This window comes from Peromyscus maniculatus, chromosome 3 (assembly GCF_049852395.1).
Source record: "Peromyscus maniculatus bairdii isolate BWxNUB_F1_BW_parent chromosome 3, HU_Pman_BW_mat_3.1, whole genome shotgun sequence".
NCBI lineage: Eukaryota > Metazoa > Chordata > Mammalia > Rodentia > Cricetidae > Peromyscus > Peromyscus maniculatus.
Window position 1 is genome coordinate 120,726,037 of NC_134854.1, and position 25,188 is coordinate 120,751,224.

General features: G+C 39.3%; 1 long non-coding RNA gene across 1 annotated transcript; it reads left to right on the forward strand.

Annotated features, from left to right (window-relative positions):
• The first annotated feature begins 380 nt into the window (after positions 1-380).
• Positions 381-24,487, forward strand: LOC121828065 (uncharacterized). Its single transcript, XR_006070507.2, has 3 exons — positions 381-711; positions 23,272-23,359; positions 24,345-24,487. It is a non-coding gene; the product is annotated as an uncharacterized LOC121828065 (long non-coding RNA).
• The last annotated feature ends 701 nt before the right edge of the window (positions 24,488-25,188 follow it).

Below are 25,188 nucleotides of genomic sequence, written 5' to 3' on the forward strand. Positions count from 1 at the left end.
CAACCTGCAGTCCCTGTCAGTCTCCCTAGTAGATGAACAGTGTCAAACCCGGTGTTCCCAAACCTAGCTCACAACCTTAAACTGATCCTTGTTGATAGGGGAAGTGTGAGAATTACATGATACAAGAGGCGCCTGGTTCAGTGCCTGGTGCTTGGTGGGCTGTGAATATTTCTCAGTTGATATGGCTTTGTAAACTAAAATCCTTGACTAGAGCTGGGCCTTCATGTTCTACTTTTGTTAACATTATTGCTTTTATTTGGCCAATGAGCCCTAAAAATCTGTGTCTGTTTCATTTGCCCACCATCATCACTCCATGCCCTTCACTGTCTCAGAATCCTCTGGATTCTATCTTCATAAGATTCCGTTATCCTTGTTTCTATGACTACCATCCCTTGAACTCTTGCTTTAGACATTGTCTAATTGCCATTCTGTTTGACTCTTTCTTCACTCACACAGCCAGTTTCCCAGTTTAGATGCTGGACTGTCTGATCCTCACATTGCATCCTTCTTTTTATAAAACAGGTGGACCAAGTGACACAATCCCACCAGTGAGGCCAGAGGACGGCTAGCAAGGGTGTCCTTCCAGTTAGAAAGTAAAAAGGAGCATGCATGAAGCAATGGAACCATAAAAAACAGAATCAAGGTTTTCTACAAAAAAAAATACCACAGATACAATGATGATCTCCTGCCACTGATGACATCTTAGTTTGTGTAAGTACACTCTAAGAACAAAAATCACTAAATGATGCATTTACTCCTAACCTATCCCTGTCACTAAGATTTGCAAAATCAAATATAACTTTGAAAGAGATTCGTAAGTGGAAACTTGTATCGTTTTCTGTACTGGATAATGCTGTAGGCAATTCCACATGTCTGCAATTGTTATATTCACCCTGACGTTACATAAGTAAACAATCTTTGTACAAGGTGTCTAGGGGAGAGACCAAAATGATCTGTATCTATATTTTATTCATTTCAACCTTTTGTATAAAACTCCAAGTCTAAATACCACTGGTTTCTTCTAAATAATCTGCCCATCTTTGCCCTCCATTTCTACAAATCACCCTTCACATGCTGCAGGGCAGAAATCCTCAGTGCCCCCTTCGGTCACATCTCAGCCTTGTTTAACATCCTGGGCCTTCTTCAGTTTTTTAAGTAATGATCCTCAAGGGGAATTGATGGATAGCGTAACTCAGAAGGGCATGTGAAGAAACTCTGCACATGCAAGGGAAGTTGGATATGAACTAATTTGTATGTCAGCACTCTCTTCCCTTCTCACTGCCTTCACTCGGTGAAGAGGCACTTTCTACACAAAGTAGATGTTGTTCACAGAATTCACCATCAGAGCACCCTCACCTGTTCAACTCTTTCCAGAATAGTTTGACATATTGAAAGTTGTGTGTGGCTGCCTAAGATGATTTACAGATTATATAACTTAGGTTTTTTTCCCCCCTCACTTCCAGTGGCTTACAGAGATACTATAGGAGAACTGTAATGACAGGTTATATAATTGTACAAGCATCCATCTGCTATTTAGGGAAATGAGTTCTTTGTCGGCGTCATTAGGAAGCATCAAAACAATAATTTAACTATATTTGACATGTATCAGGCTGAAAATCAGAATTATCATAGAGGTGACTTTAAAAATAAAATTTGTCTGCCATTATTGACAGTCACATGGTCCCTGGAGAACAGAAAGCCATGAGGCTTTTTACTTTGATGGTGGTATATATGTGTAACCTGTAAGTAGACACATGTATATTAAGGGGGCAGCTCAAGACCATGTTTCAATAATAGAGATTTAAAACAAATGGACTCTTGAGGCTGACAAGGCAGTGTTTTCCTTTCTGTTACCTAGCTAAATACTTCCCTGTGTTCAATGTTGTAACAATTATTGTAATTTCCTAATTTGAAAACTCATGTTGTCAGAGTCTTGTGTTGTTTTTCTTCAATATCCACAGCAATCATGTAAGCTGAATCATAGCTTTTCCGTGAAAGAAGAACATGAGTGTCAAATAAGTTTCTCAGAGCTAGTGTACTCCAAAGTTAAATAGCTGGGTCCACATGTGATGTTTAGACCTTAAATGCTACTCTATTTTTATTACTTATTCCCTGTGTCATAATCAATGCATTTATTTTAAAGTTTGTAAATGAGGGGTAGAGGAGAATATGTTCAACATATATACTTACATGAAAACGTCATGTGTCACACCACCATGCACAATGAATACATACAAAGATACCTTTAAAAATTACAGCAAAGATAAAAGTATTCATTCTCTTAAAGGAAGCACAAACTATGTAACAGAGATACTACAACACTTTCTACAGTTGTGGTAGCTCCTCTTTAACTAGACTGCCAAGATCCTGTAAGCATGGATTCCTAGCTATTGCCTTTCCTCACAGTCTACTGACACCCCCCTCTACTTACTCCTAACTACGAAAGTGCAATGCCTCTTTTAACGATATAATTGATCCTTCTGAAATTTTGGTCACAAGTGATGTCTGTTATTTCTCTAGTTCTTAATTGTATCTTTCCTTATATTATTTGGGTTTTTTCCCCGATTTTGCACATCATAGCCAGTATAATGTAATGTAACAAGAGGCTGATCTGAAATCTATTTTGATGACTCATCTGCGAATCAACCATTGGGTAAACACTTGTCAGTTCCTTTATCTTAGAATGATACAGAAGATGTTGTCCAAATAAGTTAACACTAACTCTCAGCCAAGTGTAAGTGAGAGTCCTGGTTGGTGTGTCTTCACTGCAGCTAGGCTCCCTACATTTTGAGGATAAATTGTGGATGCTTAATGACTTACTTGCTTCCCTCACAGTGGGCTGTGAGTAGTGTTGCACCAACTGGGGCTTGTTCCTGGCTTTCTCAAGTACCTAGCTTTTGTTTGGGGTTGTGGTAAGCTTTTAAAAATATACCCACAATCTTCAGACTATGTTCAGTTTCTTCTTTTTAATAATACATGATCATAATTTTAATCTATTTAAAATAAAAATGCTACAGAAATATTTTTGATAGCATGGCTAACACTTCTGTCAGTGAAAAAATTTATTTAGAATTAACCTATTGGAGGCTGGATAATCAGAGTAGCACTTAGAAGAACACACGGCCCCTTTACTCAACCACTGTGGGGCTGGCGTGTGCTTTAGTCATGAATGATGCTAATACACTATAGGCACCTCAAACTTGAGTCCACTGTTGTCTAGATAACTTGAAAACAGTATTTGGAGTGTGCACCATAATCATGAAGTACAGAAGGTATAGTCACTGTGTAAGAAACCAATTTTATTACGGCATTGGCAAAGGGCAAAGAGACTCATTTCTTAAAAATAGAAATGCCCGTCTTGCAGTTCTCCCCATGGTGGATTTAAAATACGCTTTTTTTGTCTCTGATCTTCTGCCACTATCCTGTTATAGCTGCATCCATCTTTAAAAGTAAGAAAGAAACCACAAGCTGGAAGTTATTGGTCTAGGAATTCTATTATAATAACTGCCTTGAGCTGCATTAGGGATCAGCACCCCCGGCACACCTAAAACCTCTTCACAAAGGAAATCTCAAATTGTAAGAGATTTCCATTCAAAGTCTCTATTTAAGAGAATCCCCCTGTAACATATTGGCCCAGATACACCCTTGAGATTGGATGCCTCCTGATCATGCAGCTTGGTTTAGTAACATATATTGTGACTTTAGCCTGAAAATTGTGAGCAATGTCTCCAAATAGCTAACAATATCATATCCAGGCACACAAAAGCAAAGACATAAGTAGATCCTGAGTTTCTGAAAGCAATGGCCATTTTGATGGTTTTTTTCAACTTGGGTAGTTTCTTGGGAAGCTGAGTGTTTCACAAGTATTCCCTATGCTGGAAGTTGTAAGGTAAGTGTTGTCAGTGTGGTGGTGGTTTGCTCTGAAGTTATACAAGAATGTACTTCCTTGCAAGTTCCTTCTTATACCAAATTCCCACTCAAATACCTACCTGTCAATCTGGGAGGGTGGTGGGAGAAACTTGTAGGAGGCAGAGAAAGTCAAGTGCCAGGAAACTAACATTTTCTCTTTCCTTTGATTGGTAAGAATATGTCCCGCTGAAGAACAACTTTTTGTTTCAAAGTGAGTGAGTGTGTGTGTGTGTGTGTGTGTGCGTGTGTGTGTGTGTGTGTGTGTGTGTGTGTGTGTGTGTGTGTGTGTATGTGTGTGTGTGTTATGTGAGAAGTAAGTGCTGGGTGTCTTCTAGCTCTCTTCCTTGTTTGTTTCTAGGCAGGGTCTCTCTAAATCAGAGCTCCAGGAAGCTCCCAGGATCCTCCTTTCTCCACCTCCCCACCCCGAGGGTAGCAGGCTGCCACTTCTGGTAGTTATGTGGGTGCTGGGAATCTAAGCTCAGGTCTTCATCCTGCACAGGAAGCACTTTACTGACTTGACCATCTCTCTAGCCCCTAAGATAACTTTTGCTCCTCATCAGCCTTGTAAAATACAGGTAAATTCAGGGGTGTGGTGGTGGAGGTGCTAGAAGCCTAAAAGGATTTGATTTATTAACATTTGGTTTTCTACATGCCTATACCTATCAAATCCTCATTTTTCATATGCAATGTTTTTAAAAAGAATGAAGCAAAATATAGAGGAGTGGGAAAGAGAGAGAGAGAGAGAGAGAGAGAGAGAGAGAGAGAGAGAGAGAGAGAGAGAGAAACAGAGAGAGACAGAGAGATCAGGACCACCACCAAGGAATCAAAGATTCTTCCTCCCAGTGTAGAACATTAACATGATTCAGAAATAGTTTCTAAGTGGGGACCTTCCTTTCTCCCACTTTTAGATACGAATGTAGAATTGATTGCTCTGTTGTTTTAGGATGTAAGGTCCTAAACAGATCTTTCTTCTCTTTGGTCAAAGCTTCCAGCCTGAGAGTGAGCTGGAAAGCAGCCTCTCTGCTCAACACTTGTTTTTCCTCCTCTGTATGCTGTTTGATGGTTCCGATTCAGCTGTTCATTTTCCCTAAGGACCAAGCAGCAATCAAAGCATATGAATAAATAAGTGTTCAACATTTTGAATGCACGAACTTTGTTATATTTTTTGCAATGATGATGACAGACATTTTGCAGGCATTTTATAAGGGAGATTTTTGCACCACTTGACATAATCTTATGCCATTACTGATGTTTGAAGATGCCTGTATTTTTCCTAGGATAAAGATGTATATGCAAACTTAAATAATAGTGATGCATTTTGTTAGTGGATCTTAAAAATATAATTCCCTTAATGGAATTCATTGATCACAGTCCCCCAAAAACCTTTTTACATAAATGAAATAAAAAGTAATATTTATTTTATTTTCTCCTTATAATTTCTGTTGCATTTTCCCCACAGATCACATTGTATACTATATCTTTAATGTTTTTAATTTAAAATTGAGTTTTATATAATTTCTCTGATTCTTATGAAACATATTAATATGTAGATCCTACAAATTGTAACTAAAGGAAAAATAATTTTATAACACATTCGATTGTATCTTTCTCAACATATAAAGATTATTGCCATATATTTATTAATCAAAGTTTGAAATTCATGTTAAATACATTTATTATCAATCTAATTTTATGAAGCAATGCTTTAATGAGGCAAAATTCTAATTCAGTCTTTGAAAGTTTGTGATAGACTCAGTTCTGTAACTCTCTCACAAAGCTAGCTTGTGTTTGGGAGCAAAATATGTAAATTGTTCAGTCTTTATTTGTCATCATGATACGATTCTGATACCCATGAACTCTTTCACTGGAGGGGTGGGGCACAGGGGGTTGAAACTATAGTCTTGCGTATGCTCAGCACACTCTCTACCACTTTAGCCACATGCCCAGCCTTCCTCCTTATACAGTCTACATCAAGAAGAGAATGGTAGACTAAAGGAGCCAGAAGACCCAGCGTCAAGGGCAAGCTTTGGGATGCACTAGCTAGGTGGTTGCAGAGAAGATGTTCAGTAGCAGCCTGAAACTGCTGTACTTAGGAAGTCCTGGCCTCTGAATAGCACACATGAACTTGGATTTGGGGAGGATTCCTACCACCAGATCTAACAAAAAGTAGTCCAGTGAAGCCTTAGTTGCTGGGATGAACAAGTTGGCTTCTGCCGATCCCCTAATCTCAGATTCAGGGAATCTGTACTGTCATCACTTCTGCCTGGGGGATTAGCACATCCTGTGTGATGGCACTGTTAGAACATTCTTGGGAGCCTGTGTACAACCTCCTGTCTGTATGCTCCATAGCCCTGATTTTGCCTGGCTGTGTTTAAACCCCAGCCCGAGTAAAGCCTATGCTAAGTGTTAAGAATGCTTGTAGGGAATCATAAACCCAGGGTGGCTTAGAGACCCAAACACTATCATCTTGAATGAGTTGATGAACTTTGTAACATGTAAATGACACTGATGATACCCATCTCATAAGGAGGTCTGACTCGCATGCAGTTGCTTTAGGCAAAGAAATGTCTCAGTAAATTATTGCCATTATTTACTTATTTGAAACATTGTCACCATACTTTCTTTCTGATGCTCTGGAATATAATTTCTGGATGCTGTTGCAAAGACAGGGAGAGGTGTAGAAGTCATGGCCTTAGTGAAGTTCCACTCTGGCTCTATCAGTCCCCTGGAAATAGGAGAACCTGAGTGATTTGCACACAAAGCACCTGGTGCTCTCTCCCCCAAGTATCAAGGACTGTATGGCAGACATTATTTTTTGTTAGTTTTCTTTTGTTGATGGCTCTGGTTTGTTTGACTTGGGTTTGCTTGTAATTTTTGTATTTTTCTTGCTTAAAGCCAGCCATAATACCTTCATTCCCCTGTACCAGGCTTTTTCTTTTGGGCCACCAACAGGCTCCCAAATCATGACACAGATACTTATTAGTTTTGAATGCTCAGCCTAGCTTAAGCTCATTTCTAGCCAGCTCTTTTAAGTTGAATTAACCTGTTTCTCTTTATCCTCGGGGCTTTTTTTTTCTTTCCTTCTGTGTATATTACTTTCATTGTTTCTCATGTCTGCTGGCTGGTGGCTGCCTGGCTGGCTTCCTGCCCTGAGTGTCTCCCTCATCCTCTCCTCCCTTCTCTTTCCTCTCATTCTTCCTTTTGAATCTAGACTTCTCCTCTTATTTATTGACTCTGCCTGCCAGCCTCATCTACCCCTCTTCTGACTAGCTATTGGCCATTTAGCTTTTTATTAGACCAATCAGGTGCCTTAGGCAGGCAAGATGAAACAGATGCAACCCATCTTTACATAATTAAAATACATCCTCACATCATTAAACAAATGCAACATAAACAAAATAACACACCTTTACCCAGTTAAAAGTAATATTTCACAGCATAAACAAATGTAACACATCTTTGCCTAGTTAAGATAATATTCCACCACATTCCTCCCAATTAGAACCTTGGTTGTTGTTTTTGTTTTGTTTTGTTTTGTTTTGTTTTCATCTCAGAGTAGATTCTTTCTCTAGACAAGAGGATAAATCTTTGTTGTCCAGGCAACTCGTCATCAGATGACCTCCATCTCCTTGACCTGTGATGGGTTTAGGAGTGGGCATGCAATAGTGTTCTGAATGATAACATAGAAGTCTAGAATACAGGAGTTTTGCCCTTCCGATACACAAAGCTTCATACGAAGAAAACCTCTTTCCTTTAAACTGCTTCCTCAAGAATGTGCGTGCTATGGCTGGGGGGTATGGTAATGATGTGGGACCATGAAGACACAGGTCAACAAAGTCGGAAGTCAGAGTGCTAGAGCAGAAAGAACATCACTCATAACAGCATCATGGAGCAACAGTTTCCTTCTTGGCACATGGTCTGTCACATGATGGGCACCAAATATGGAGAGACTTTTAAAGTACTGATGCATTAATATTGAATAAAAATAAGAAATTTTATGCTTCATCAGTAATGTAAGGGTCTACTGAAAAGAGCCCTTGAGACTCAGAGAAAGAACCAGATCCAAAGCTAACACAGTTGTTCCTCAGTATCTTCATGGAAGGTGGTTTAGGACCACTGAGGGTACCCAAATCCATGAATACTGCTCAAGTCCTTTATACAAATATGATGTGGCTTTTGCCTCTAACCTTTGTATCTGCTCCTGAATCCTTTAAACCACCACTAGACTGTTAATTATAGGACCTAATCTATTTATAAGTGCTATGCAATGCAGTCTACAGTGATGTTTAGGAAATAATAGCAAGAAAAAATTTCTAGGTGACTGGTACAGATGTAATTATTTTTTGAGTAATTTTGGTTGGCAGATTGAATCCACAGATGGAGACTCTCCAGGTGTGGTTGGATGCTTTGTTGCCTGCCTGTAATCTCAGAACTCAGGAAGGGGAGGCAGAAGAGTCAAAAGTTCTAAGGCATCCTGAGCTAGAAAATAAATTCCAGGCTGGCCTGAGCTACATGGGACCCAGTTTCAAAAAAGAAAAATAGAATCTATAGGTATGCATTTCAGTCCTTTCTAACATCTCTTGTTGGATTGTTACTAGCAAAATAAGCATTTTTTTCTTTTGTGAATGTGTCTGTGTGTACAGGTACACATACCTATGGATATGTGTGTGTGTTACACATACCTACGTGTGTGTGTGTGTGTGTGTGTGTGTGTGTGTGTGTGTGTGTGTGTGTGAAAGCCAGAGGTTAACCCTAAGTGTCTTCCTCAGTCCCTCTTCACCTTAGTTTTTTGAGAGATTTTTTCACTGAACCTAGAGCTCACTGATTTAGCAAGAACTGGTCAGCAAGTCCAAGGAGTATTTTTATCTCTACCTCCCAAAGCTGGAATTACAGGTACTTGCTTCTATTGTGGCTTTTATATATGGGCTCAGGGAGAATCAAACTTAGGTCTTCACACTTGTATGGCAAACACTTTACTGACTGAGCCATTTCCCCAGCCCCCAAATTAGCACTTCATGGTGAGGAGCAAAATACAGTTTGAAATACAAGCTTTAATAAGAAATGTTTTATTCTACTTATGACATTTCTGGATGCAAAATGCTATTACTATCGAATGTTTGAGGTCAATATGTTTGAGGAAGAAATTAAATAGTGATGATAGAATACAGTCCTTTTATCTTTGAGGGTGATGACATGGTTTCTATAATAAGGAACTAGGGTGACTCACTTCAAACTTGCATCTTTATTGGCTGCAGTACACACCCACTGTCGTGTCTGACACTGCTTATTAATAAGGAGAAAACTTTGAAAGTACCTATGCCTTAGCATAACTGCTTAGCTGGCTGAGAGTTCATGAATAACTGATGACAAATTTGAGTTGAGATGTATTGACGGAGCACACAGCACAGCTTGCTTCATAACATCCTTCTTCCAAAGGATTTTTCTTAGTGTCTGATTAACTTCTGGGGAACCAAATGCCACTTCAATTCACCAAATAGATTGATGAATGACTAACCAAAAGCCATGTTTTCTAAGCAAATCCCAAGGGTCTTTTATGTACTTGGCAGAAGCCTGTAGCACAGACATTATGATAGATATACCTTTCATTTCCAGAACTATCATCGTTAGGTAGAAACAGCTGCCCAGTGCCTGAAGACCAGAAAGCAGGGTCCGAAGCTACCGTGAATGAGTGGCACTTTTAACGCTACATATAATTATCTCCTTTGTCTGTCTGGCTCATCTGCAGGTTTTCTATCCTGTTCCGTTTTTCATACCCTGTGTTTGTGTATACTGTGGCTGAAGAGGGGGCTCCTTCCAGGACTGAGGAAATGGCTTAGCTGATAAAGTACTTGCTATGCAAGCATAAATACCCAACTTTGACTCCAAATAGAAAACCCACATAAAAAAATAGCAAAGAAAGTGGTGTGCACTGGGGCAGTGTTCTGGGGCAGTCAAAACGGTAGGATCCCTGGGGCTTTCTGGCTGTCAGTTTAGCTGAATCAGTGAGCTTTAGGCTCAGTGAGAGGAGCACTGTCTCAACAAACAAAGTGAGGTCAGAGAGATGGCTTAGAGCAATGGCTCTCAACCTTCCTAACACTGTGACCCTTTAACACAGTCCCTAATATTGTGGTGACTCCCCCAAGCACAAAATTAGTTAGTTGCTACTTCACAACTGTAATTTTGCTATTGTTATTAATTATAATGTAAATATCTGTGTTTTCTGATGGTCGAGACCCACAGTTTGAGAAATACTGGCTTAGAGAGTAAAATTCCTGTAACTCAAGGTTGAAGATCTATGTTTGATCCCTAGAACCTAGGATGGGAGGAGATAAGTGACTCCAACATCTTGTCCTCTGAGTTACACACACATGGTAGCAACCACCTACACTCACACATATCACCCTCTCACACACAGAGATGAATAATAATAGTAGTAGTAGTAGCAACGATAATAAACTAATTTAAAAAGTAAGGTGAAAAGGGATTGTGGAAGACACCCATGTTAACCTCTAGCCTTCATATATGCAATCATGGGTGAGCACTCCATACACACATGCATATGCACACATGAATACACACACACAAAGAGGTGGCATGTTCCTATATTACAGTCCAAGCCATTTGGCATTTGGTAGTAGATTGTGGAAGTTAGTAGTAGGTATAAAACTCTAAAGAGTTGCAAGTGCCAAGCAAGATAGAATTGAAGATGGTACTCATTTAAGGAAGACAGTTTTGTACTCGAAGCCAATTCCTCATTACTTTTTAAAAATAAGCTTTTTATTTTAGGATTGTGTTAGATTTACAGGAAAAAAAAATATTGAGATGATAGTAAGAGTTCCTAGATATTCCTTCCACACAGAGTTTCCGTCGCTGCTAACATCTCATACTAGTGAGGCATATTTCTCACAATTCATGAGTGCACAGTTAATACTGTCCATTATCATAAATTGATGTTAATACTGCAATCGGACTTTTTTGAGTGTTTGTACCTGGTTCCTATTCTGTTCTAGGGTTCTGCCACAAACCATACAAGGTCCTCTTGACTATGTATGTTGCTCAGTTTCCATTTGCTTTTGAGGACCTTAACAATTTTAAGGAACACTGATTGGCTATGTTATACAATTTCCAACAATTGGTGTTTTTCTGATGAGCGTTGGTGGTGATGGATTTTAGAAAGGATGATAACACACATGAATTTAGTGTTATATAATATTGAGGATACCATTTCTCCAAGGACCGCTGGTCCATCCTACTAGAGAGTCAGAGCAGACTGGTATGGTGCTAACTGTACTCATTGCTTATTGGTATTGGGGTGTTACTCATTCTAGATCTTCTTAAAAACGAAACAAGGAAATGTGTGTGTCTCATATAGAAATTTATATTCTATTGGATTCAAACTCATACTAATGTTTTTCTATCTCTAATCTCTTACCTTTTTGGATAATAACTGCTTTTCTCCCCTTAATTATTCGAGTCCCCACACCACTAGCACAAATATAGTTCCAACACTGCTCATCTGTTTAATTAATTGTTCAGTTACAATATGTCTGTAAAGTCATTTATGAATTGATAACCCATATTCCCATAGGAAACCTCTTAATAATGTGTAGCTTGATGTTCAGCCTTACAGGTTCTAGTTGCCTACAATGTTGGTCAGGTCTTCCTCTCAATCCATTTAGTGTAGTTTGGAATACAAGCAGTTTGTTTTGTTAGATTTGGTGTTTCTTTCTTTAATCCTCCAACATTCTAAATTATTATCAGCATTGTTTTTCTTGATTATTATTATTATTATTATTTTATAGTTAGTTTATGAGTATGTGTATTTGTGCACTTGTGTGTGCACTTGTAGAGGCCAGACACTGACATGTGAAGTCTACTTCAATTGTTCTTCACCTGCCATTTTGAGATGAGTTTATGCTGAACCTGGAACCTGTCAAATTCAGGCATACCAGTTGGTCAGAAAGCTCAAATGATCCTCCTGTCTCTGCTTCTTCGGCAGCAGGATTATTATGTGTCACCATGCTGGCTTTTCTGTGTGCTTGTGCATGTTTAGGATCTAACCTTGGGTCCTCACACATGTGTCATGAGCTCTTTACCATCTGAGCCGTTTCCTAATCCCTTGCTTTTTCTTTCCTTTTTAGACAATTTCTCACTATGCGGCCCAGACTCCTTCCAAACTTGGAGTCATCCTCCTTAGGCCTTGCAACTGGGGTCACAGGTACATGTCATCAGCCCCAGCATGCATTGTTTCTGTGACTCCAAATCCCTGGGCAGGCAGCATTCCTTCATTCTAGCACCTGAGTTAATCAACCCACAGAGAAAAGGCTTGTTTGGGCTTATCTTTCAGAAGTTTGAGTTCGTGTTTGGCTGGCCCTGTTATTTTGAGTCTAGTCATAGAACAGGTTGTACAAGAGAATTGTTCACTCAAAACCTAAGTGAAAAAGTGATTTGGGCAGTGGTGGGTTCCCTGTGCTTTTCCTCAGTGACATAAATCACTCTCATACTAGGCCTTACCTCCTAAAGGTTCCACCACTCCCTGGTAACACTGGTTGAGCACACTATCAAATAGAATTGTTACACTGGGGTAAAAATTCCTCTGTGTTTTGCTGGACCCTCCCCCAACCTCTTCAACACTCTTCGTGACCATCGATCACTGACCAATTTACCATCTTGATTGTGTTGCCTGTTCTAGAACATCATGTGATGGACTCATCAGCATACTGCCTTTTTGGACTGGCTTCTTTCGTTTAGTGGTACTCTTTAACATGGATCCCCTGGCTTTGACAGTTCACCAGTTCCCAGCACTCAGTAGTGTTTTTTATATGAATTACTGCCATTGGATTATTCATTGTAAAAGATCTTGGTTTTGCTGAAGAAATATGCAACAGTTAATATGTATAAGTTTCTATGGGGATGTGAAATTTGATAACAGTTTCATAAATATCAAGGGACACAATGGGTGGGCCATAGAGTAAGACTTTGTTTTGACCTGTTTTTTGTTTGGTTTAAAAAAACAAAAACTGCTCAAGTGCCACAGAAAGTGAGCACCACTACCGTTTACATTCCCTCATCCATGAAGCAACACTATTTTTGTTTCTTGTCCTCATCAACAATTGGTATTGCCTGTGATTTTGGATTTGATCCATTCATATCAATGTGACATTTCTTGTCTTAATTTGAATTTTATTTGCTTATTTAACATGTTTCTATATCTTGTAGTGAGATACATGCTTAGATCTCTTAACCATTTTTAATAGTTTTGTGTTGTTGGCTTTTTTTGTGGTGGTTGTTTTTGTTTCAGGTGTTACGGTTTCTCATGTTCTTTTTAAATGTCTTTAAATTTTTTATTCTTGAGAATTTCATACACATATAAAAGAAATATGATCATAGATCCTCCCAGTCCACCCAGCCCAACTCCCCTCATATCCTTTTTAACATGTCATCCTCATAACTTCATGATTTCTTTTTATAACCCACTGAGTCCAGTTAGTGCAGCCCATATGTGCATGGGTGTGGGGACTTCGCCTGAAGCATGGGAATCCTACAGATGACCACATCCCCACAAACGGTGCTTCTTCCTCCCTCTATTGCAATCAGCTGCCAACATTTCCTCAATAAGGGGTGGGGGTCTGGAGAGCATCTGCTGCTCCTATGCTGTGATTTTGGCTGTCCAGATCTTGGGCAGGTCTTAGGACGGCAACAACAGATGTTGTGAGTTCATGAGTACACCAGCCATGGCATGTCCCAAATGCAGCATTTCATAGTGCTGCCTATCCTGCCCTATCCTCTGGACCTTTCTTTACCTTCACTTGGCCTCCTCTTACTGGATGTGCCCTGAGCCTTGAAGCATGAGGGTTGATGTACTGTTTAGGGCTGCATGCTCAGTCTCTTTTTTTCTCAGCATTTTGATCAGTGTGGTAGCTCTTTGTTGACTGCTGCCCCCTGAAAAAGAGGGCTCTCTGACCAAGGTTATAAACAGCCTGGGTCTAAGGATATCAACACAAATATTTAGAAGTCCCCCTTGCAGCATAACCAGTTAGCAAAATAACAACAGGACGTTATGCTCTATGGCTTATGACCTTCATAGCCATAGACTTTTAATGAGAATAATAGTACCAGGCAAGAAATTCCTTCCTATGGAACAAGTCCCAAATTTAACCAGACAGCATTTAGTTACCCCCATGACAATCAAACCACTATTGTATCCATGGATGACACATCTTGCCTGGGAAATCATTATGGCAGCATAGAGTCCAGCACTGGGTAAGACCACTGATGTATCTCTCTTCCATAAGCTGGCATAGCACCTTTCCACACTATAAAATTTGGCCAGTGAGGAGGAAGTTCTCCAGGGGGGGTTCCATTGGTTTCTCTGTCCTGAAGCCAACGTATGTAGTGTCTTCAGCAATGAGGTCTTACCATGTACTTATGGATGGTAACTGAGGGCAACGGCAATAGCCTGTTATGTCCTGGAGATCTCTGTGGCCTCTCTGATCAATAACCCATAGGAAGGTATTCCACACCTTGCACTGTGATTTTCTTCTTCAATTACATAGGGTAATACTATTTAAAGCAATAATTTGAAATTATCTTACTAACTAGTGGGTTTCTATTAGGCTTTTTCATGTTTTCAAAGTTTCACTTGACCCACCCAGAATCTCCTCCTCTCTTTATACCCCCATCCCATCCCTGGTTAGTCATTTAACCCGAAGTATCCCCACTCTTCTTTCATGTCATATGTATTGTACTATTCCTCCAATTATTTTTCCAATTGGATTGTGAGACAGTAGATTTCCCAGTGGTTTTTCATAAACTCTTCTTTTGTGTTTAGCCCTTATTTCTAGTTCCCGTGCCTCTCCCTACATAAACCTTTCCACCCCCAGTATTTCATATCCCTTCCTTCATTTTACCTCGAGTCTACTCTCCCCCTCTTAATGTTTCCCTCAAAGTCTGCCTTCTACTTTCCTGCCTTCTACGTGTACTCCAAGTTAAGCTCATAAAACGGAGGATTTGAAGATAGGATCTACATATGACAGAGAACCTGACTCAGTATAAATTTTTCCAGTTTGTTCAATTTGCCTGCAAATTTCTTAACTTCCTTTTTCATTACAGATAAGTAAGATCTCATTGTGTACATGCACTACATTTGTATTATCTATTCATTTATTTATGAATATCTAGGTTGATTCCATTACTATCATTGTGAATAGAACAGCAATGAACATGGATGTGCAAGTGTCTCTAGAGGAGGATAGAGTCTTTTGGGTATATACCCAGGAGTGGTATCACTTATGCTTTAGCTTTGAGTTGTTGATTCCTTATATGAATGCACAAGCAAAACTTGCAGTGAAATTAATGCTTAACCATTACATAAAAATGTGCTGATTGCATGCTGCTGATATATTGATTACATATCGTAGCAGAAGAGAAATAGACATCGCCACCCACTCATAAACTAGTCCATTAAGAAGATTATAACATTCTAAAATAAGATATACAAACACTAACCTACAATATACAGGAAATTAATAGCAAATAACAGTACGATAACACAGACAAGTAAATACATCTTCAGTGCAATTCAGTGACTATAAACAGAGGCAGTGCAAAATCCTTCACTGTGGAAGAAATAGCACAGTAAGTTGGATTTCATTTAAGCTGAGTCCTATTCATTCACGCAAGGCAGATGGCATGTGCACTGTGTGCAAAGCATTGTGATAAATCCGGGGAGGGTGGTTAAAAGATGGAAAGAAATGACCTTGAATTTTGCTTTACTAAATGTACTCAAAAGAGTTTCAGTTCAAGCCATAGTAATTATTTGGAATTTGCATAAGTGAAGGAGATAGTTTGTTGTACAAATACGGAAAACATTAGAAAGTTAGAAGTGCTGAAGGTAAAAATCCCTGGAGCAGATGTGTAGGGGGGATGAACACTGGAATTGGAACAGGATGTCAGAGGGAGCCTCACTTGCCAAATGACTCCAAGAGGTTAGAGAGCCATTGACACAGGTGTCTGGATGAACAGAGAATGTCCAGAGCCAAAATCCTGGTTTGGTTCATTTACACTAGCAAGCTACCACAGACTGAATGGCTTAAGCAAAAAGGAATTAACTTCACAGTTGTGGTGAACTTGTGGATGCCCATGTTCTGGTCACCAGAAGGACTGTATTTGGGGAAAGCAAATGATTTGTGATGGAAGTCTTCAGTTTCAAAGAGGGAGAGTTGGTGGTGGATGGTGGTTTCTCATCTCCTTTTAAGAGCCCTAATCCATTATAAAGGTTCTACTCTCAGGGCTTTATTCTAGCCTAATTACCTTCCAACAGCCTAAAGTCCAGATTAGGTTTCCCATGAATTGGGGGGAGAGGCATAAACATCTGCTGTATTCCAAGTTACAGGCGGAGTATCCTGGGGAAATGTGAACAGTCATAATGCAACAGAACATAACAGATTGACAGGAGACTTATACAAATTAATAGGTGAGATCAGCTAGTCTTATGTCAACTTGACACATAAACTAGAGTTATCTGAAAGGAGGGAACCTCAATTGAGAAGATGTGTAGTGGGTAGCCATTCCAGCTTTGACCTGGAAGTTCCAACCCCCATTGAGGCTTCGGTAATGGTCATGCCTACAAAGCGGGGCTGAGAGAGGATGCTGAAGACCCGAGATCCGGATGCGCCGGCTCTCTTGGTTCCTGGACCCTGAATGCAGGAGGTAGACCAAGCAGAGTTCTCCAGAGAACACCGCCAGACTGCACCATATCTTTCCCAGACCCTGTAGCTTATCCCTTCACTTGTAAGTTACCCCCACAAAATAAACCTCCCTTTTAACTACATGGAGTAGCCTTAATAGTTTCACCAATAAAGATGTCTTCATAAGATCCAGCTGTAGGGGATTTTCTTAATTAGTGATTTACGGGAGAGGGCCCAGCCCATTGTGGGTGGTGCCATCCCTGGGCTGTTGGTCCTGGGTTCTATTAAAAAAAAACAAAAACAAAAAAACAGGCTGAGCAAAGCCAGGGGAAGCAAGCCAGTAAGCAGCACCCCTCCAGGTTCCTACCCTGTTTGAGTTCCTATCCTGACTTCCTTCTATGATGAACAGCAATATGGAAGTGTAAGCCAAATAAACCCTTTCCTCCACAAACTGGTTTTTGGTTAGGTATTTCATCACATCAATAGAAACCCTAAGACAGCAAGGTAGCAAGGGTCATGCAGAATCTCCTTTGCTCTTTTGAGGATGTTAGCCTTTTCTTGAGGAAAGCTGGAGTCATGAGAGAATCGTGAGCAGATAGGAACATAATTCAGTGAGACCCTATCATGTAAGCTATGTGGAGAGGGATTAAGGAAGCAGTCAGTCAGTCTCTCCCCCACTGACACCTAGAGCAGGCACTGTGCTCTCCCAATACCTTGTTCCCTGAAATGCTGTGGCTTGCTAAGTGATCCTGGTTGCTGGATCACTTTTTCCTTCTTCATGAGTCATGGACGAGAGAGTTGGAGGAGTGGCATGAGAGAAGAGTTTTCAGAAAGTGTGGAGCACTTGGCAGGCAAAGTGTAAGGAAGTCGGTAACCCATTAAGTCATTCGCCCCATGACAGTTACAACCTAACAGAATAAAATGTGAGCATAAGTAGTTTTTCATCTATTTAATGATAGAAATCAATAAGTGAGGCATTGTTGGTAGAAAGAAATAACACTTTCTGTAAGTGATATTTAAGGCATTTGATCTTGTAAGGCTGTTGGGTTGGTCCATATGGCAATTAAAGGTGCAAGAAAAGGTCACTTAATGTAGAAGAAACAGTATGGACAATAAGCCCCAAGAGTTTCCTCCTAAGACGGAGGTGGATACAGGACTGCAGACGTATATTGTGCACAAACAAATTATGCATGAGTTTTCTCAGGGGACTAGCCAGGCTGCTCCACAGTAATGGGTAATTGCCTTAGCAAATGTATCCTCCTATTGCCTATGCACCCCAGCAGACACTTAGAGGAAAAGGTATTGAGAACAAATGTCAATTCAAAACACATTATTTTTATGAACATGGTTGTTGGGTTTGATTCTTAGGCATCATCCATCTATTAGGAAGCATATGGAGATGTTGCTAAGAAGTAGAAAATTTTCCACTTCCTTCTGGATGTTTAAATATGAGTATGAGTGTTGGTCCAAATTTGAAAAAACAGACACCCAAGGCACTTAAGGAAAATTATCTTTTCTGTGTCAAAAGGAAAGATAAGTGGCTAAAATGTCTAAAGTTACTCCTTTAAAAACAGTTCCCTTGGCTTGCTCTTTTTTTTTTTTTGACCTCCAGAATGCTCTGTACCAAAGACATATGTTTAACTAAAAAATATCATTTTATTATTTAATTTTTCTAGGTATTACATTGAAATTATAAACAATTTTTTGGGCCTGTTTATATTCAACATACACAATACTTTAAAAGTTCAACATTAGGATTTGATGCTAGAATGTTCCTAGTGTCCCCATTTTTCTTCGTTTGGAAAGAGTAGTATTACTGTGTAAGATTAATAATTGTTTCTTAATATATATATTTAAATGGATCCTTGCATAGAAAATACCAGAGAACCATCATAATTCAATGAGCTGAGAAATGTGGAGGAAATGTCAACCTCACATGAAGCTTCCATCATTTCCACACTCCAAACAGGAATTTCAATGCTAATTGTTAGTGTGTTTCAGATGAGTTAGAGCAATGTTGTGGAAAACAAGATCAGTTGTCTGTCCAGAGTGGTAGTCCTCAGGTTTCTGTCTATCTTTGCTCCACTGAGCAGGTCCAAAGGAAAGATCTCCACATATTGACACTGGAGAACTGATTGGAAGTCTGGCTGGTAAGGATTATTTCCCCTCAAAGGCTATGTGTTGGAAACTTTATCCCCAATTTCATGTGATGATGAGCTTTAGATATGGTACCACTGGGAGGTAATTAGAGTTCGATGAGGCCACAAGTGTGAGGCTTCTGTAAGATGAATGGTTTTGTAGGAAGAGGGAAAGAAACATGAGCTCAGACATTACTCCTCCATTCATTCTGGTTAGGTGCTACCCTCCACCATTTTATAAAGCACTAAGGAGGTCCTCAGAAGACAAACCACATTGATCTAAGCCTTTCCAGGCTTCAGAGCTGTAGGAAATAGATTTTCCTTTATGAATTACTCAATCTGTGGTATTCTTTTATGGAGACAGAAAATTGACTAAGATAACAGTGGTCCTTGCCAACCAGTGTGCAGGCTGTACCATTCTAGTTTCCTCTTATCTCGTCCGTCCTTAATCACACTATCAGGAAAGCTCCCTTTTCCAATAGGGATGTAAGGTATTGAGATTAATGATACAGAAGCCCAGTGGAACATGTGTGGTCAAATAAAGAACAATACAAATGAAAAGAAAACCTAAAATACTCAGAGGCATCCTTGACATTACTTCCAGAATTTTAAACTAGGATGATATTTTAAAAAATAAATAACTAGAGAGGAAAGGAGAGCTTTGGTAATGAAAAGAAAAATGATTGCAAAAAAAAATCCATTTTAAGCTTGGAATGTGGAGTTCTGAATGTCTTCCAAAAATTAAAACAAAACAAAAAAAGATCCTATGACTGATACAAAGCTTTATCTTGTTAGAGAGAGAGAGAGAGAGAGAGAGAGAGAGAGAGAGAGAGAGAGAGAGAGAAAGAGAGAGAGAGAGAGAGAGAGAGAGAAAGAGAAACAGCACAAAAGAAGACATCAGATGAATAACAGCCCCAGTTTCCAAGATAGAGGGATTTACCCTATGGAGATTGAGTTTAAGGCTTCATGTATGTGAGGCATGCATTCTACCACTGAGCTATGCCCAGCCCTTGGTGGAGCACACCTTTAATCCCAGCACTTCAGGGCAGAGACAGAGGGATCTCTGAACTGGGGGCTAGCCTGCTGGACAGAAGAAGTTCCAGGGCATCCAGGGCTATGCAGAGAAACCCTGTCTCAGGAAAAAAAATCTACATGACAAGAGAAGCATTGTGATCAAAACTGCAGTTAACCTGAGATACTTTAGTATCTTCCAAATTAAATAACGGAATCAACACCATTCTGTCCTTTAAAATGTCCCTGCATGAGATGGAACATTACAAAAGCTAGTTTAAAAACAAAACAAAACAAAACACACACACACACACACACACACACACACACACACACACACACACACCAAAAAAAAAAAAAAAAAAAAACCGTGGAGTCTCCACTCACTAAGTAGGATTTTATTCTTCAGACTATCTCTCATTCACAATACATTCAAAAATCTAAAAGTAAAACTGGACAGCTTCAGTACTGAGCCAATCACATAGCAGCATTAGCACTGGCCAATATTTAATGATAATGGTAATGAATCTCATTTACCACATTATTTTATTTGTTCATTTAACTACCTTTTGAGTTATGTAACCCAGGCCTTCTTATCATATTTGATCTACAGTCCTCACATACTCAAAGGAAAAGTCACCAGAAAAATACTTAGCAGATCAAGACTGACAAAGAGACACAGATTTGTCATGATCATTAAAAAGAAATTTAAATTAGTGCTGACCAGAGGAATAGTGCCCCAATGATGTTTTGCCTATATATCAATCTAAATTCCTAATACCCCAAGTCTAACCATGACGCTTCAATTACATTCATTGAGGCCATTATTGGTACTGTTGTTTGCTGATGACGGAACCCAAGTCTTCACACATGCTAAGAGCACAATCTACTGCTGAGCCCCATCCCCAACCCCAGTGCTCCTTGCTTTGGTTCTCCAGGATGCCCCGCCCCCCATGCCTGTGTGTGTGTGTGCCTGTGCGTAGGTCAGAGGGCAACCTCTGATATCGTTCCTCTTCAGGTGGCATTGCCTTGTCTGTCTCAGGCATTGTCTCTAGCTGGTCTGGAGCTCTTGAGTATGCTAGTCTGGCTAGCCAATGATCCCCCAAGATCTGCCTTCTCAGTGCTGAGGTTACAAGCCCAGGCCACCATGCCTGGCTTTTTTTTAATGTGGGTTCTGGGGACCAAACTCAGACCCTCAGGCACTGAGTCATTTTGCCAGCCTTGCCCTTACTGTTAAAATACCTATCTGAGATTCCGTTGTGTTTCCGTGAATGAGCAGTTAACTGTATTTCCTTCTACAGTAAGAATATTCATTCCACAGAGTCTCTGTCTCCTTCTAATTTAGTGCTTCTAATTTGCTGTGGTCTGGGAAAGCACACAGCTAAGTTTATTAATAATCATAACTCTAGCCGCAGCAGTAATTAGACCGAGTGTTTCTGAACACTTTCTTTATCCCAGCCAATGACTGTAATCGGTGCTTTTATTCTTTATTATAATTCATAGGAAACTGAGGATGAGCAGAGATTCAGTAATTTGCCCAAATTCCTGGAATAAAACATCTGATTTTTGAAGTAGAACAAACAGAGCTTGTCTGTAGAGAATGGAAATTAATGTTGGGGTGGGGAGTTCGTTAATCAATATTCCTCAAAGAGTGGCTGTGCTATTAGGAGCTGGATCTATGTATTCACAGACAGCAAGATGACTTTGCAGTGTGCTCTGAAGGATTTTACATACGTGTGTGGGTGTGAAACAACCTTGAACTACATAGTAAAAAAAAAAAAAAAAACCTTACATTTTTGTTGATTTCCTTATTTGGTTCTTGGTGTTAGGTCTGTACCATGCTAGGAAAGCACCCTACCATGAAAGTGTTCTAGACTCTCAAAATCTTTTTTAAAAATTTTAAATCAGCTTCAGGTTTCTCTGATTACTTTAAAGAAAAAGTCACAATGCAGGAGGGTGGTGGTAATATGTTCTTAACATGTTTTTAAAATGTATTCAAACATTTTGGTAAACAGGGCTAAATTATAAAGCTTCTAGCTTTATACAGCTGTGGTATCTAGCTAGAAGTTACTAATACTTTTCATTCATTATTTTTTCAGGATAATACCTGCTAATTCAAAGTGAAAAAAAATTCTGGATAATTTTGATGTCTCCTTTTGAAATTCAATTATTTTGTTTTGTTTTCTGAAATACTATGATTTAAGTTTGAAAGTTGAGTCTATTTTCATAAAATTAAGCTGTAACAGATGTGACAAGGATTACCATAAATGATTAAGTATTTAAAATGCATCTAATAGAAGGAAATTTTGTAAGTGAGAAAACAGTCCACAAATGTGATACAGTTTCTGTGTTTAGGAAAGTCAGTTCCTAAATGCCTTTTCTAAAGGAAAAGCCAGTTGCTCCTCACTCTTCCCAGCTAGTGGTCAGGTGCTCCTCTGCTTTTCTGAGCTGTGAGTTTCTGAAGGTCTTCTGTACCTATGGGCAGTGTGCTCAGCTCTTAGGAGCTCTGGATGGCTCACAGCAATCTCACAAACCATCTATTGAAACCAGCCATCACCAAAAATTAAACCACACTAATTTCTATTTAAATAAAATTCACTATAGCATAAATAAAGACCCCAAACTCCCTGTATTTTATTCTTACATTGCACTTGAAGTTATTTGTGTCTACTGTAGAGTGGGCTGGCAGTATGATCTAGGGACATGCTACTGCACATCTACCCCACGTTAACTCCAGTGACTTCGTGTCTGCTATCTAGTGTGGTGTGAAGAATTTACACTATGAAAATTGGCAAAAGCTGTGAGTTGGGTTACTTCCTCCTGGAGAGCTTTTAATGTTTAAGAGCTGTAAGTGCCAGAATGAGTGGAACTGGATGCCCCTGCTCCTGACCTGATGATCCCTGGTCACTGACTAGGTCTCTTTGGCAAGGAACATATGAGTAGTCACCAAGAGCTCACTGGCTGAAAATAGCAGGGATGAGTCCTTGACTCTGTTTTGGTTGTGTATGCAGGAACAGGAAACTCCATCTCCAGTCTCCCTAGCAGAGAGGGGATGCATGCTCTGGTTTTTTCCTATAAAATTTCATGCCGGCTTGCTTTTGTTTATATTATTACTTTTCATTAAAACATGTTTAGCAATGTCTTGGCAAGAAGGAGCATTCTTCAGAAGTTTGAGTACTTTTCTGAATGATAGGGACTTATCCTTAAAAATCCATAAAATGTAAAGGAAGCCAAAGTAGACAGTGATAAAAATGTCAGTTGTTGAAACAGAATTTATGGCTTTGGTTTTAATACTAGGAGTGTTTTGAAAATATCTCGTCTCTTATCTTGTGCACACAGTGGCTCTTATTCAGCTGAGAGAGAGGTTAAGTGAGAAATGAGTTGGCTCGCCAAGGATAGATTTGTCCCACCCACCCCAGCCCCCAACACACATATATACTCACGCACACATACTCTGATGTTAATTTGATTTGAAAAAGAAAAAAAATATCAGGAAACATCATCATCAATTTCTCTTCTTACAGAAATGATTATTCTTGCTTGAGTGCCCTCTGCTGGAATTCCTGATATATACACATTGCCTCTACTTACAAGGACAAGCTGATGTAGGCGGTGAGTAACTTAATATTATGAGCAAGACGTAGGATGTGCAGAAGCCCGGCATGCAAGATTAGGAATAAAACCGAGTTAAGCATTAAATGCAGTGGTCAAGTGTTGATTTAATTAGCCATGAAAAATAGCCACGTTTTGAATGGATCAAAGAAAACAATTACACATAATGGGTGAACTGAAAACAATCCACTATTACTGAAAGAGAGGAATGCTTTAATTAAGCTAAAAGATATACCTAATGTTAAATGAGGTGGTTACAACAGCTGCACGGAAAAGCTGCTTAACTGCTGATTATAATATGAGAAATCAGAAAGACTAGTTAAATGTACCTAATAAAAAGGCAACCTTATTAAAATTCTATTACTATTATTTAAAACTATAGTGAGCCTGTTTCCATGTTTAGCAAGTTGGGTAACCATATTGAAAAATAGTCTTTCACTAATAGAAAATATTTAGATTATTCTTTTAATATTATTTCTGATACAGAGGTGTTGATGTTCTCTACTTTTAACTATATTGTTGGTATTATTTAAAGAAAATTATTGCAGGGAAAGAGTGTGATTGTATAGCATTAAGACCTTGGAATGAATTAGATGAGCACATATTGCTCTCTCTTCGTAAGGCTCCAGACCCTGAAGAATAGAGATGATTGCACAAGCCTGAGCCAGTGTGAATTTGAGCTACCGGGATCCCACTTTAGAATGTCACTTGGAATATTTTTCCTATGAAGATCCTCCCTTTCTTTGGAGGAGTGTGAATTAGTAAGGAAAACGGATTTTCAGTTGTGTGTTTACTGTTCACAGCCCCGAGGTTTGTGTCAGTCACCATCTTCCTTCGGTGTCTCTGTCAGCCTAAGTCACAAACAAAGGGATGAGAAAGACAGAAGAAGATGGGGAGAAAACGAAAGAAAGCCAGAGATTTAACAAAAGGAACAGAGCACAAAGTAGTTTCCCACATTATCTGATTCTGTTCTGCTCCTTCATAGATTGGACTCTAGAGTCAAGGCTCTCATGAGCCAAGTTTCCTGAGTTCAGCACACGGATTCTGCTTTGGTGCAGTCAGTGTTGTTTCCAGTGCTGGTTAACCAATGTGGAGTGTTCCTTCTTTCCATTAGGAGTGACTCACTGTGTAAGTAAGTTATGTTTCTATTACAAAAACAATGATAGACAGACAGAGAGACGATAGAGATACAAAGTTATTCCCTAACTCAAGCTACATGTCTTCTATCCTATCCAGATACCTCTGCCAGCAAATATTCATTTAACACATTTCTGACACTAATTTGAAATTTAAAAATAAATCTGGAGGTAGAGTTTGAGGCTAGAAACACAATTTGATTTACTTTTGTGAATGTCATAGGATAAATGCTTAATCATTGAATAAGATGCAACAATCTAACACTCCTTAGAGTGAGGCATGATTAAATTTCATAATATAAATGTAAAACATTCAGATTTTTGGAGGACTTTTTGACTGCTAAGCTGCTTTAGAATTATACATTCATATTTTAGAATGAGGATATCAAAACATTATATATCTAATTTAACTCTGAATGAAGAAGTAAGCCCTATTTCACTCAAAGGAGAAATACTCAACCTTGTGTCAATCATGGAGCTGGGGTTCTAATGCTGGCATTTGTGACTGTGAGGACACACCCCTTAAGCACAGATGGCTCTTTATCTAAAAACTACAGAAGTCTCCACGTGAGTCATTATTCTGGTTATATGCAAGGCCTAAGTAGAACCTAGGTTCTGGGGGAATTGGGGCTCTTTTAACATGCTGGCTAAATAAAAGATACTGCATGACATTTCTAGAATTCATCTTCCAAA